Source organism: Nymphaea colorata, unplaced genomic scaffold, assembly GCF_008831285.2.
Source record: "Nymphaea colorata isolate Beijing-Zhang1983 unplaced genomic scaffold, ASM883128v2 scaffold0001, whole genome shotgun sequence".
NCBI lineage: Eukaryota > Viridiplantae > Streptophyta > Magnoliopsida > Nymphaeales > Nymphaeaceae > Nymphaea > Nymphaea colorata.
In genome coordinates this window covers 3,682,125-3,696,851 of record NW_022204507.1, presented here as the reverse complement: position 1 = coordinate 3,696,851, position 14,727 = coordinate 3,682,125, and the positions used below count along the sequence as shown (strand labels likewise).

The following is a 14,727-nucleotide window of genomic DNA, read 5'->3' as shown; positions in this document are numbered from 1 at the left end:
AAGCAGCACGCATAGGTAAACGATAGAGCCCGTCAGAAGCTAGACCAATCCCAATCCTCTTCCCTGTCACCAAGTCCTGCATAACACAGCGATCAGCGGAAAATATAAGTTCACAATTTAACTCCTTCGTGATCTTGCTAACCGACAAGAGATTCAAGGGAATATGAGGAACATGTAGAGCATTGTGTACTAAGAACTTGTTCAAAAGTGGGAGACTCCCTTTTCCAGCCACAGAGATAGATGAACCATCGGCAAGGGAAACACGATCCTTTCCTGATGAAAGCTTATACCCATGAAAGACCTTAGGATCGCCGGTCATGTGGTGAGTAGCGCCACTGTCAATGATCCACTCTCCCATACGGCAATCCGCCATAACGTCTATAGATGAAGAAGCTGCCATAATCACAGATAGTCCAACAGGAGGCACGAGCAGCGATACAACAAGAGAGGCACCGATGACAACAGTGAGCACCAACGGGCAGTAATATCCGGATTCCCACTTTGCCCCAAGAGTGAACGGAAGCGGTGCCTTCTCTCTCTCGAGCTGCAATCTCCACGGGTAGAGGTTGCGCCACACGTTCTCCTTGCAATTTAACCCGGTCTTTTGTAAGGAAAGGGGGATGCGATCGCCGGAGCGCCGGCAGACGTTGAGGCAATCCTCAAGTTACGCTCCTCTCCTCCTTTACGTCCTCTACCAAGTCACGGACCGGCCACCTCTTCTTGCACGGTGGGCGCCAAAAAAAAACAAGAAGATGGAATCAAAGATCAACCAAGCAATATATTGCAGGTAAGAGGCGGATGCACTTCACCGGATTTGCAAAAGACCCTAGGAAGTGACGTGAATAGGGGGAGGCAAGCCTAGGAAGCGCCTATGCACGCATATCTTCTTTCTGCTCCGGGAAGCAAGACTACGGTGCGAAAGGCAGTGGCGCAAGGACAATGGTGATGGCGACGGTCAACAACGCAAGAGCGACGGCGCAAAAGCGACGCCGCAAGAGTGGCTGCGATGGCGATGGCGCAAAGGGTGACACCGGCGGCGGCGGAAACAGCGGCGGCGGTGGCAGCGGCAGCGGCGGCGGCAGCGGTGGCAGTGGTGGCCGCTGCAGCGGCAGTGGTGACTGCAGTGGTGGCGATGGTAGCGGTGAGAGATATTAGGGTTGGAACTTCACAAACCCTAAAAATTTCCCAAACTCGTCGGCTCTGATACCATGTAGAAACACGAACAAGAAGAGGAAGAGAAACAACGATCACGATGTAACGTGGAAAACCCTCAACAAGAGGGAAAAAACCACGAATGAGGAGGAGCCGGTGCCCACTAGCCGCCAGACTCTCTCTCCCTTAGTCTTTCATTCACACCATAAGGATTAGGGTTACACGACTTAAATAATGCCCAACAAGGGCTACAAGTTGGATCGGATACGGATCCGGACCCGGTCCTGAGACCCATCTAACATACTTCAACAACGTGATTTCCTATGTTCTCTCTTGGTTTCCTTATTGCTCATCCACACCATCCCAACTTATCCAACATATGTCTAGCTAGAAACCAAACTCAACTAAACTAAGAATCAAAATCAACTAAATAGGGTACATTTACTTATACAGCCCACCATATATAAGTATATATATGGTCATAACTCCTATACAGTTATGACCAAATAACATGGTTATAGGGCTATGAACCTATTCTGATCATAATACTATATTCCAGTATGACCTCTAGTAACATAACACCAGTTGGCTTATATTAAATGGGATACTACTCGAAAACAATAGTGCTATGTCCGGTAGAAAGCTTTGTCAATCCGTGAAGTTTGGATGACTTGAACAGAAATCACAATCATTTGCTGATTTATATGCAAAAAAAGGTAACTCAACATCGGAAAGTGTAAATCTAATGAGACGCACAGGATGATTGAGAGGCTTCTTAGTTATTTGCGTGCCAAGCATTGCATGCACAAGCAAGAAGAAATGACCAGGCTGCACACATTACCTATGTCACCAGCTTGCTGTTGCTTTGACTGAATGATGATGTTACACCTTCCAACACAAACACCTACTGTTATTATTTGGCCAAAATCAAATTGAAATACCCATATCCTTTCCATTTTCATCCTGAATCATAAGAGGCAGTCCTTCAGGATGAGAAATTGCCGGGAAGTATGTCTGTTCAAGATTAAGAATTGCATAAGAATCAAGCATATGAGTGTACCAAAAACCAAATTTAATTGAAGGAAGTCCAAGGAAGAAAGCAGCTCTAAAAAGTTAGACGCTTTAGTATATGGCAAAACAAGGGGACGAAAAAGTCTAACATGGTCTTAGTTTCAGAAAAGACGACAATAAAAATTTCAGTAACATACCTCTACACACTTTTTTGGCAGCACCAGGCACCCTATTCGACCTGCATCACTAGCACTCAATGTTTTCGCAGATAAAGGGGTGATAATAGAATTTGAGCTTACAGAAGGTCAAAGATCACATGCAGGACTTGGATTCGCTATAATATCAACAAATCAAGTGCAAATTTTGGAGTGAATCAATCACACCAAGCAAATATGCTTTACGGTACAATTCTCAAAACTACGTAGAAGTGGATACTCTCTTGATATTTTCTGCAGCTCCTGATTGCTGCTGATCCTTGTCCAATATCCAGAAAGGATAGACTGATTTCTTGCCCATCCTTCGGTGTGCTGCCTTGCCATGGTGGCCTGATTTTTTTGCCTCTTTAGAAAAGTCCAGTCCAGTATGAAAGCTGGAAGGATTTTCCTGTTGCAACATAGAAGGCCTCTATTCACATGCATGAGATCCAGAAGGCTTGCTTGAATCCCTTGCTTCATTGTCATTTAGAGAAGCAGACCGTTGTGTTACATTTTGGCATGAACCAGATGATTCATGTTTTTGACCATCAAGAGATTTCTTGAGCTTATGATCATGTTGCATTCAGTTTCAGGGAACTTTCTCCCTTTCACATGCTTTGTCTCCAGCAAGCTTCCTATATTATCTTGAACCGATGCACCTAAAGGACTCCGCACATTAATTTCTGAATTCCCAATGTCAATCTTGTTATGTGCAGGGAGCTTGAAGTCACCACCTGCTTCCTTTTCAAATGTATTTTGGTTCTCAACAAAGCAAAATGTTGGAATTCATTCCAACAAATGCATTCTAGGAGTTTCTCCCTACCTTTTCAGTTCTTGGATACTTCATCGTTGAACATGAGTTGGAATTCCAAGCTAAGGAGTGGAAAAGCCCAAGAGATTGCTATACCTGTGCAAGTCCAGAATTTGGCACTGGAGCCTGACTCCATATTTTTTTGTATATTGATCTGTGAAACCGTCAACGGAAGGTAAGGATATAACCAAAAAGGCATCTTTAACTGATTTGATGTCCAGCCAGCAAATTGATGAAAAATGATAGAACAGAAACAATAATAATTAAGCATCTAAAAGAATGGGGAAAATTTTTTGTACAATCCATGCAGTCCATAAGAAAATCTTTCAGTATATCACAAAAACCAGCTAGCAATAGCCTATAGAGGACATGCTGATTTTCTAGAGGTGAATTTATTCCCCAAAAAATCAGATCATTCTTCCCAGGATGTCTGGGACATAAATCTTATCAGGCTTCCAGCCAATGATCATAAAATCCAATGAAAGTTGCTGAACGAGAACTTATTGCTAAATCCATGTGCAGTTGTGGAATCAGCAGTCAACCATACAGCCAAAAGCCACAAATGTGCTGCAATCATGTAACATCAAAATATATATGAGACTTCTTTTCTCCAACAATTAAAAGGTTACTGCATTAAGCGAACTTGTCTTGGCGCAAGAAATGCATTCTATTCCACCAACATCCAGGAGCAAGAATGTATGAGCTGAAACGACGCACCCACAATGTAACCGCTGGAATAAGAAACATTTTGTTAAGGAAAGAAATTTTTTAATAATTCCAAAAACAACTTAGGGCAACAGTTTTTGACATAATGGAACCTGAATGTATCTAACTGCATTCAAATAAGAGAATACAAGATGAAGCCTGTGTTCTCATGCATCACAACAGATATTAGTGTAATTCGTCAAAAAAGTGTAGCCAGTTCCATTTGTAGGTTCTTCAACTTGCTACACTTTGATGCATGAGAAGTAGATCAGAGCATTTTCATATTTTTAACATAGGGCAACTAGAGTTGGTGTTACATCCCAGTTTCTAACCTTTCCACACATCTCACAGTTCCTCCACCAGCAGCATCAAAATGAAAATCTTCACAAAACCTTAACTCATCATACGCAGAACTAAAAGATCAAAAGAGAGTTATGAAAAGAATGTGGAAAAATATTGGTTACTGCTTCCTAAGTGATTAAAAGAAAAGAAGAAAAAACAAAAAACAGTTAACACCATGGAGATAAAGTTTTCAAAAGAGGTTCAAAGATGGACTATCAGTAAAGAAAATGATTCTGACGAAATTCTCTACAGAAAAAGCATCAAAAATAGGAAAAATATAATAGATCCACATGTAACATGAAATCCCCAAATGGTGTGATAATTTGGTAATATCCAAATCTAGTAACAGCAAAGGAGCCCCGTTCCTCTATGCATATGAAATTCTAAAAGATAGAATTCTTCTCTAGCGACCAATAGCTGCTAGTGGTGGATAGCTCTTCACAATCACCACTACCACAGGCAAAGGCTTATTGGGGACAAGTATGACGTCTAACCGACACTCCAGCGCTTGACAAAAAAGGGGGTAGCCGACCGCTGCTCCATTCCATCAGAGGAAAAATAGTGTCCCACTTTAGAGGCCAGATGCAAAATTAAAAAGGTATTTCCATACGCATGCATTTAAACAAATAAGAGAGCTTCATTCTTTGCAAAATTCACCTAGGACTGGGAAAGAGAAACCACACTTTCTGCACACCACCGCTTCAATAACCAAGAAATGATCGACTTCCGCACCAAATCAAAAGAAAAGTGAAGGCTTCCACAGTAAGACATATAGCTTTGCTTGTCGAATCTGCTCCAACACATGACACCCGGCACATCATCACCATGGGCATACACTCCACACATACAGACTCCGTAAAAAAATCACAGAAAAGAAAAAGCCAGAATCTATGTTTTTTTCAAGCAGGTGGCATTGTAATTCCACTAGAGAATATGAGAATAAATTGATGTTGGCATTCCTATCAGATCCCAAGAGAATGCATAGGCTAAAACTTAAGAGAGAAAAGTAGACCTCATCTTAAGGGAGCCTACAAGTTGACCCCCTTTTGTATAGGAAAATATCGAATTCCGATATAATTGCAGATATCAACATGTACATTTGTGCGGAAAATGTTGTGATGGGTCAAATCCAATATTAAATCTAGCCCTTCAAAATTCCTGACAGTTTCAGACCGACAACTTAGAGAAAACCATGTGATTCCAAAGGCAGCAAACTTGTCACTCTGCCAAAAATTATGCAAAAATTAACGAGGATCTAAAAAACTGTTTCAAGAGCGACAGATATGTCTTCTTTATGCTGATCTCCTAGCCGGGCAACGACCAGACGGAAAAGGAATGAAACAGAAGAAAAAGAACATACTCACAGCGGTCACAGAGCTCGGCCACGTCGCCGGACCTTAATCTCCATCCTGTCCACCACCTCTCCGATGACAAGGCACCACACTTCAGGTTCAAGCAGATCTTTGAGAAAGAGGAAGGCGCGGCCATCTCCTACAAAGAAACAACAATTAACTAGAACAAACTCTGAGCCCATGAAGAGTATTTGTAGGGTGAACTAAAACACTAACAACGCCAAGACTAGAAAAAGGAAAACCGCAAACTTCTTGATCAATCTTCCAACAGAACGAGAAAAGAGGGGAGAAGCAGATGGTTTCAAGAGTCTAACTCGTGTATGTCTCTTCAAGAGTCTAACTCGTGTATGTCTCTTCCTCCTCCTCCTGCATCTCCCACCGCCGCTGCCATGGCTGCTAGTGCTTTGGCTGGCCTTCGCTCGTTCAGTGCTGTTGTCTCCCTCATCATTGCATTGATTTCCGTTACACCTTGGCATCTCATCTGCAGCGAACGTCATGCAAGCACGTAACACCCTCTTACACATTTCACACACAGACAAAGGCTCACCCACCCAGCACTATTTCGTGTTGCTTCTTTTTTGCTCGTAAATCTTCCTCATCCTTTTTCCCCCCAAAATCCTCTTCTCTTCTCTCACCCTTGGTCATTTCCCATTCTCCACTACCCTCCGGGCCACTGCCATTTTATAAGAGATCTTGGCCTGGTCTCGAAACACTGATCTTTCCTCTAGTTAGAACCTGCAGTAACCACAGAGGACTCAATTTGTGCTTTGGTGGGGTTGGACAGATCGAGCCTTGTCCACTATACCTTGATATGGATGGGCTAGTTTCGCTGCATTCTATTCTTGACTCTGTACTCAAGTGGCCCACAACCCAATCCATCTTTTTGTCCTCTTTATAGGACGGTGTGGGACAAAAAAAAAAGAATTGGGGAAAAATTTTCACCGTCATTTCTTTGATGGGAAACATTTTTCATCCGTGAAGGTGGGAGAACATGCGATGGAGGGAGGACATGCGGCGGAGGGAGAACATGTGATGAACACATCTACTTTTGTATTTAAAAACTTATCTACGATGTTCACATGTCACCTCTTTGAATTCTCCAAATTAATCCAACAATCCAAGGCGTTGTGCTTCTTCAGCAATTCCTATGTGGTACTTCAACATAATGGGCACTCTTGTTTGAATATGCATATTATTTCCATTCTCATCTCATTTATTCTCAAACAAGCACGAAGTAAACCCTAAATAGGACCATCAGGTTCAAGCCCAAAATCTACAAAGAAGTTTGGATTCAGCTTCAATCCACCCTTCTCTGTGTCTACGTCAATCTGCAGCATATGTGAGCACTCTTCCAAGATCTCTTGATAGAATTGCCAATCCCATGTGCTAAAATGTGAGTTAGTCACCACAATCTCTTACCATCCAAGCTCAACAGGATCATTTGTGGCCCACCTCTGAGTCTGTTAACCTGAGGAAAGCAAGAAAAGGTAAGAACAGCAATGACTTAGACACACATTTTTACATCAGGAACATCAAACTGAGACTCCAGCCCATCTTTAGATACTGCACTATCTAGCTTCCCTTCTGAATGAGTCCACCAACCCATAGTTGTCTAGTCAAAACAGGCTTTGAAGGGTCCTCAATGTTTTATTGCTTGACATCACCATGCAGCCAGTTTGAGAAGTAAAGGAAGCGACCATCCAGTGAGATAACCAAATCAGTTATAGGTCTAGGCATGTCAGGCCTAATCGAATTCTGAAAGGTGTCACAGATATTGCAACATAGAAGAAACAAACAAGCAATTTAGGACCCCCTCTCTCTATAATGCTCTCTCACGTATGCACACTTACAGTAATGTGAACATCAGCAAATGGTACCTCATGGCTCCACGATCCACTTGGAGTCTGGAAAAACCTAATCATGTTGCTGCTTAATGCAGACGCAACATAACCTGTATAGAATCTACTGGACAATATCAAACTAGTCATAAGTAATAGCCACTACAATAGATGATCATATCAAGCATAGGGTGCACTTTTCAGAGCGACGATATTTGACACTGTCACACTGACCTCCAAAGGTAGGAGATCTGAGTTACCAAGGTCCAGTCTGTTTCAGTTCACCATCGGGTCAGCTGTATACATGTGATGTCTTCATAATGACCATCTTCTACATGTTGGAGACTGAATCCTTTTGTAACAGATTTTGGTGCTCCCCATGATGAACTAATCATGGTCTTGTGTCAGGGCTGATACCAGACGTCATATCCAAATAGAGGATTATTACCAAGTTTCTCCCATCTGAACCAGAAAGAGCATATCAGAGATCAAAAGTACCAGATTTCAACACAAATGAAGATGCGCCGATCAGAGCACTCACATCAGATGCATGGGATAAAAGCTAAAATTCATTCCAAGAAGTCCATGTGATCTTAAGAGATGTATCTTACCACAGCAAAATCAAGTGAGGATAGAGATCATGCTCATGTGAGGCAGTGTTAAGTAATCTTGTACAAGAAAAAAGAACTTGCCAGAACCAGTTCACTGATGTGAAAGCCCAACCAGTCACACTTAAATTTATAGAAAGAGATCAGATTTGGTGTGGAAAGTACTAGTGATACTGGCACAATGCAAGTCCCTGCTTGTTTTCTCTAAACAATGAAAAATAGAAACTGTTGAACATATATGACAGACGACTGTGTTAGTGAGTTCATGATTGAAATAACATGTCATCAAAATAATTGCTGCAGGCCATAAAAGATTTCATTCAAAAAATTTGTAAGCTTTGAGGACAATTTCAATGACCAATATTGAGATAAAAGCAATATGAAAAAGCAAGAATGGATTATTGCTGAGGTTCCAAGCCATGATACATTTTGAACGTGGAAAGAGAATACCTACATCTCACTGTATGCATGTACAGCATCTTCTCTGACTCCCCCCATATAAACATGGGGGTTGGGCTGACCTGAAATTCTAAAATTACAAAAGATGCCCTTACAAAAATACATGGAGGAATCTTCAGATGAAAGAAATGGATCAAAATGCTGTTCACTGCGAAGGAAAGTTCCTTAGCTAGTTGCTCTCTCCAATTCTCCTTGAGAAAATGCTTTTGAAAGCCATCTAAGGTAGAATACAGAGAAAACTTCAAGCATAATCCTTTCGGCTTTAGATTTGTTTAAACCAAATATATCCTTCGAAGTGTTAAAGCAGTAAGCTGCATATAGAAAAGAACAAAGAAAAAGGTTAGAAATTATAAGCACAAGCAAGGAAGCTGCAACTAAGGACCTCCATCTATTTGCACAACCTACAAATGTTTTGGACATCTATGAATCCAGAAACTGCATAATGTAAAGTCACATTTTTTTTTTCTTCAATATGCCCATTATAGAAAGCTTGCATTAAATATGATCGAAAGAAGCTTCAGGTCATCCACTTTTCCATTGAACATGTTTACCACCTAAAACAAGAATAAATAGTAGTGACGAGAAATTGCACACTAAGAAAACCACTAGATTCAACAACTTCAATTATATCATTGTAGAACGCTTTTTTTTTGCCTGAAGTGCTAGATTCTGCACTAATAATTTGTGATAAAAGGAGAGATGGACAGTGTCACTTATGGCATGAACCTGCAAAGTTGCCTCACCTATAAGCTGAGCAAAATAACAATAATCATTATGAAAAGAAAAGAAAGAAACAGGAAATTGAAAGAGGAATAAAACCAAAGTCAAAAGAGTACGACAGTAGGCAAAGAATAATTCAAGCACAATTACCTCCATTCTTCAAACCAACCAGTAGTTCAGTTTCTTCTCCCTGCTGAAATAACTGACAAAACAAAACTTTTCTACCACTCTAGAGACAGACTTGGCATATTTTTAAAATGTACATTAACACATGATTGTATCATAAGTGAGTTGGATATGAACAATATGAACAAAATAGATTCGCATATTTTTAGAATGTAGGCTTCCATGTTAGCAAACAGATGATTGTAACATAAAAATGTATGATATGAATTCAAAGACTCTATCAGAATGTGACACACACCCATGAATTTGACCAGATTATATTTATCAAAAGAATCAAGTTGTCACATGCTGACTTTTTCAAGCCTATTTGGCCCACATTGTGCCAAAGGATAGTCGGTCTGCAACACAAGTGAAGGCATTGAAAAAGGTAAACCAAGAAACTAAGACAATAAAGCACCTAAACAACCCATGTCACAATGAAAGTAAAACTAAACATGCCACTATGCAGGAAACCATTAAAGTAGAAAACAATTGCCCAAGTCAACAAAACTAAATAATCAAATTAAATCAAAATAGGATCCTACTAATACAAATCAAACCAATGATCTTAACCGCTGGACATGTGCAATAGCTAACTAAAAGATCTATTCAATTAATCTGACACTAACGTGATACAAGAGCAACTTAGCATTATGCTCGTCTAAAACCATGAAGGACCAGAGGACATAAAACCCAAAACCCATGCAACTTCGATGAATGGAACCTTTCAAAAATGTCACAGTTCAAAATGGACTACAAAATTGATTGGTCCTTTTGAAAAGAGATAAGAGGTGTTCCATGATAGACTCAACCCTAAGTTTGGGTTATGTTGAAGACACTCGGTTAAGATGGAATAATGGGCCAGGCTTAATCACTTATCCCAAACGATATCAATCTCTTAGACAAAGAAATGAAATTCGTCACACTCAACATGAGTTGACTAGGTAATGGAATGGCCTACATTTTTCAAGGCCAAAGGGTATTGGGAATGAAATGACAAACATATTTCAAGTCCAAAGAGACTGGTTAGTTCCTCCTACAAGTAGAGATGTCAAGTTTTAGTTTGAAATAGTTAAAAAATGATCAATTTAACTAATAAGCATGAGTGCTCGTGTTGTGCAAATAATATGGCCTTCATTTACACATAGCACCTACTGTACAAGCTTTAGGATTCATTTTGCGTCAATGTCGTCAAATCTCTAGAAGGGATGCCTTTAATTTCCAAAATATGAACATAAAGGAATCATCGTCAGCATCTTAGGTAATAAAGAATAGGAGAAGATATTGACCCTAGGACCGTACATCTACCAAAGATTTTCACATTCAATTACTGCGAGTTCAGCATTCATGCCTTTCATCTCTTGGCAAACACCTTTTGCTTTTTTTTCCTCTTTTTTTTTCTTTCTCTTGCATTCAGCTTTTGCCTTAATTTTTTTTTTCTTTATTTTTTTTTAGGCTGACCTTCACCTTTGAGGGAACACCTCACCACCTCAAAGGCTACTACGAAGCTCCACCGCTTTGGTGGTTATGTGTAGCTTTGTCGCGTATCCAACCTGCTTCACCTTGCGGGTTTTCGATGAGCCAAATGTTCTTAAGTCGTTATCTTCACGGTATAAACATAAAGCACCTATACGCCTCCCCGGTACTCTTGATTACTAACCCAGAGGAATGACTACACAAGCCCCAAGCCAATCTCCCAACTCTCATTTTGCTATCTACCAAGATCTTACAAAGCATTTTGGCTTCTCTCTCAAGATATCTTCCTGGTAAATCCTTGCAAATGCTCAACTTCACAGGACCTTTCCTTACTGCTCATATTCAGGATCTTTTAATTTTCCTCTTCCATTGTTTGGCAACAAAAATTTGAAATTTCATCCTTTTGCTCAAGGAGGTACTAAGAATAAAAAAAAGCCACTTCATTGTGTGAGAAGACACTTTTAAAATGTTTTTAAGCAAAACTGAAAATTATAACTTTTACAAAAATTTTAACATCAAATGGTATATCACCAAGAGGAAGGAATTCTACTTTAAATAAGAGGGTGAATGCAAAATAGCATAGGTTGGTTGGGTAGAAAAATGAACTTCACCAACTCTCCAAGTGACTTCTATATGAATGGTTGGTTTAATAGTGGTGATTTTCCATAAATGTTTGAGTCCTCAACTGATTGAAAGTTTTACAAATGGTTTAGGTTAAACCCAGGATAAACCAATCCTATATGGTGGATTTTGTAAAATCATCAAGTGCATGATAATGACAACTACGGGATTGGACTCTGTTAGACTCTAAATGTATGACTATCCAGCAAAGTTCATCAGTCTTGTGCCCTCGTTACATGAGGACTTTGCAAAATATGTTCTTGACCACAAACAAATAAAGCATTAGCAGAAAACATCCAAACACAATGTCGTCATACATGGTGGTGTAATGGACTTGACTTTATTTATGTCATCTACCTACTCCTTACCATGACCCTATGCGGCCCTTCCTTTGCATGTTATGTTGACTTGCTTTCTGTCTGAGATGTCTATGAAACGCCTGAACCAAGCTACACTACTTAGAGAACTGATTTTCATTCGCTGACTACAAATGATAACCCTAGAGTTTAGCTTCTACCCTGTGAAACATGACCAAGCGACAAGGCGAATCTCAAAACACTTGAATCCAGGTCACAGAAAAAAATGATTAAGCTAACAACTGAGGAAACTATTTCGCCTAAAACAAACATAGACTTCCAAAATTTCCCATCCACAACAACAAGATAGAACACTAACATTCTTGACGAGCATGACAACTTAATTGAAATGAAGGCACCATACTTTATAAACGCAGAATTCCCTGAAGAGATCTCCAGTCCATGTTAGTTGATGAAATTAGAACTACATGCAACCGATCCACCTGACGCCTACAACTGAAACCTGACCAAATTGTGGCACTAAAAACCTCCCAATACATGACCTAAAGCCGAAGTCAAGAGAAGCAGCAAAACAAGGTACTCAATCAGCAATCAGGAAGTGGATGGGGAAAATACGTGCAGATACTATGATATAAGTCTTCCCCTTGCAGTCGATCATTCCAAATTAGGCATCCTTTTCATCAACCTATTATTCAATGTCGATGGCACTGTATTCAATTTCTTCGATGCAGAATCTATAACCCACAATAAGCAAAACGGAAAAAGGATTACGGAAAGCCGGTTTTAATAATTATCATTCTCCCAAGTGGCACATGTAGAACTCGGGATACAAACCTGGTGAAGGAGGTGGCATCGCGACCGGTTTGTCGACCGCGGCATCTGGATTGGAAGCTGGGGTTTCAGCCAGCGCCGGATCTTCCATAGAACCGGTTGCCGGGTCAGAGGGGAGCTGGTATCATGAAGACGACGGTGCCAATTCCTTCAAGTTGGGCACATCGCCCCTCGGTGAGACCGGCACGCACCTCTTTTGGATGAGAGTTCTCTGCCTGATTCCACCAATTCAACCCCAAACAAGTTCTCCGCCTGATTCCCCGAAATCAAGCTCTGAAGAAAACAACACCCTAAGAAAACCACAAAACGCATAAATGAGATGTTGGAGTTGACAACAAACCCAAGAATAGGTAAACAATAACAAATAAGATTTGGGAAAGGATTGCTTCATCCGACTTGGCACCGGTGATGGCAAAGACAGCTTCGCCGATGAAGAGCTGCGCCTTGTGGAAACCATGGCTCCCTTCTCTGATCATGTTTCCTTCTCTCCCCTTTCTCCTATTCCTTCTCCCCCACTTTCCTCCTCTCTGAGCAGACGTCAGTCGCTCTTCCTATTTCTTGTCTTCGCGAAACGACAAAAGGGGAGAAACAAAAAGAAAAAAGTGGAAGGGTCGAATACAATGACGAGCCCTAATCCAATATTATAGTATGGATGAGGCGAGCAAGGTTGAATCCGAATTGGAAATGTGAGAAAGAAAAAAAAATCGTCATATGATGTGTGCACTATATGGTCAACCCATTTCTTCACTTTTCTTTTCCATCTGTTGTGGTCCAGTGGACTCAAAATGTTTCCTTAGTCAGTCCAGTGTGGTAAAATCATAAAAAGGTTCTCTGTTTACATTTCATATTGATCAAACTTATGAGTTGTTTATCTCATAACAAGGATGGGATCTGGGAAATGACCCTTCCAATCAAGGGGGCCCATGTTATTAGAGAGATGTGTCTAGATGGCGCTCAGTTTTTGGTTCTCTCTTGATTGTATCTGGTTTAACAAAGGATTTAACATAAATCTACTATTTTGACAAATAGCAGATTTGAAAATGATCGTTTATGGGTTGTTGGACAAGGCCGGATTGCATAATTATGTAAATAAAATTTTCTTTTTTCGAGGAAATGGGAATTGAATCCTCAAACAAAGATTTTATGTCTTAAGATTATAGTTTCATTCTTGAATCAAAATTTAGGAATCGTGATTCTATTCTGAGGGGTGGAATTATGATTCCTTAAATTTATAATTTATTCATTTTTCTTTGAGCACATGTCATCATATTTTTATTTCATCAATTTTATACTTTAATTGTGATTTTGTCAAAAACATCATTTTCAAAATTAAACTGAAAACTCTAGACTATCAAATTAAAAATGAAACTAGAACCAGAGTTTTCATTCTAATTCCAGTTTGAAGTGCCGTCAAACACCCCCATATGATCACCACTATCTTTAAATGCATTGATCTCAAGTTAGAAGGGATGAGATTTGATCTGAGATCTATGAACTTTAAGACGCAAGGCCTACAAACAACATTTTCATAGTGCACATACACATATATATTTATAAAGTTTGTACATTATACATATATATAATATATATACATATATGCTATATATCTATATATAAATATTTATACATACGTATAATATATATACATATATGCTAATGCATATACATACAAATGTATATATTATGTACATATATATATGTACATATAGTGTTGTGTAATATGCATATACACATGTATAATATAATATATATAATACGTACAATGCATACATAACATATATATGGTATTATACATTGTACATATTTATATATAGATATTAATACATGTATGTAATATATATCTATATATCATTGATCTCAAATTAGAAGGGATGAGATTTGATTTGACATCTATGAACTTTAAGACGCAAGGCCTACAAACAACAAAATCTTTGAATAGTGCACATACACATAGATATTTATAAAGTTTGTACATTTTATATATATATATAATATACATACATATATGCTATATATCTGTATATAAATATTTATACATACGTATAATATATATACATGTATGCTAATGTATACACGTACAAATGTATATATTATGTATATATGTATATATATATGTACATATAGT

At 39.4% G+C, this 14,727-nt stretch overlaps 1 pseudogene; it reads right to left on the bottom strand.

Annotated features, from left to right (window-relative positions):
* Positions 1-6,808: 6,808 nt before the first annotated feature.
* Positions 6,809-12,693, bottom strand: LOC116267876 (selenium-binding protein 1-like; annotated as a pseudogene).
* Positions 12,694-14,727: the final 2,034 nt, after the last annotated feature.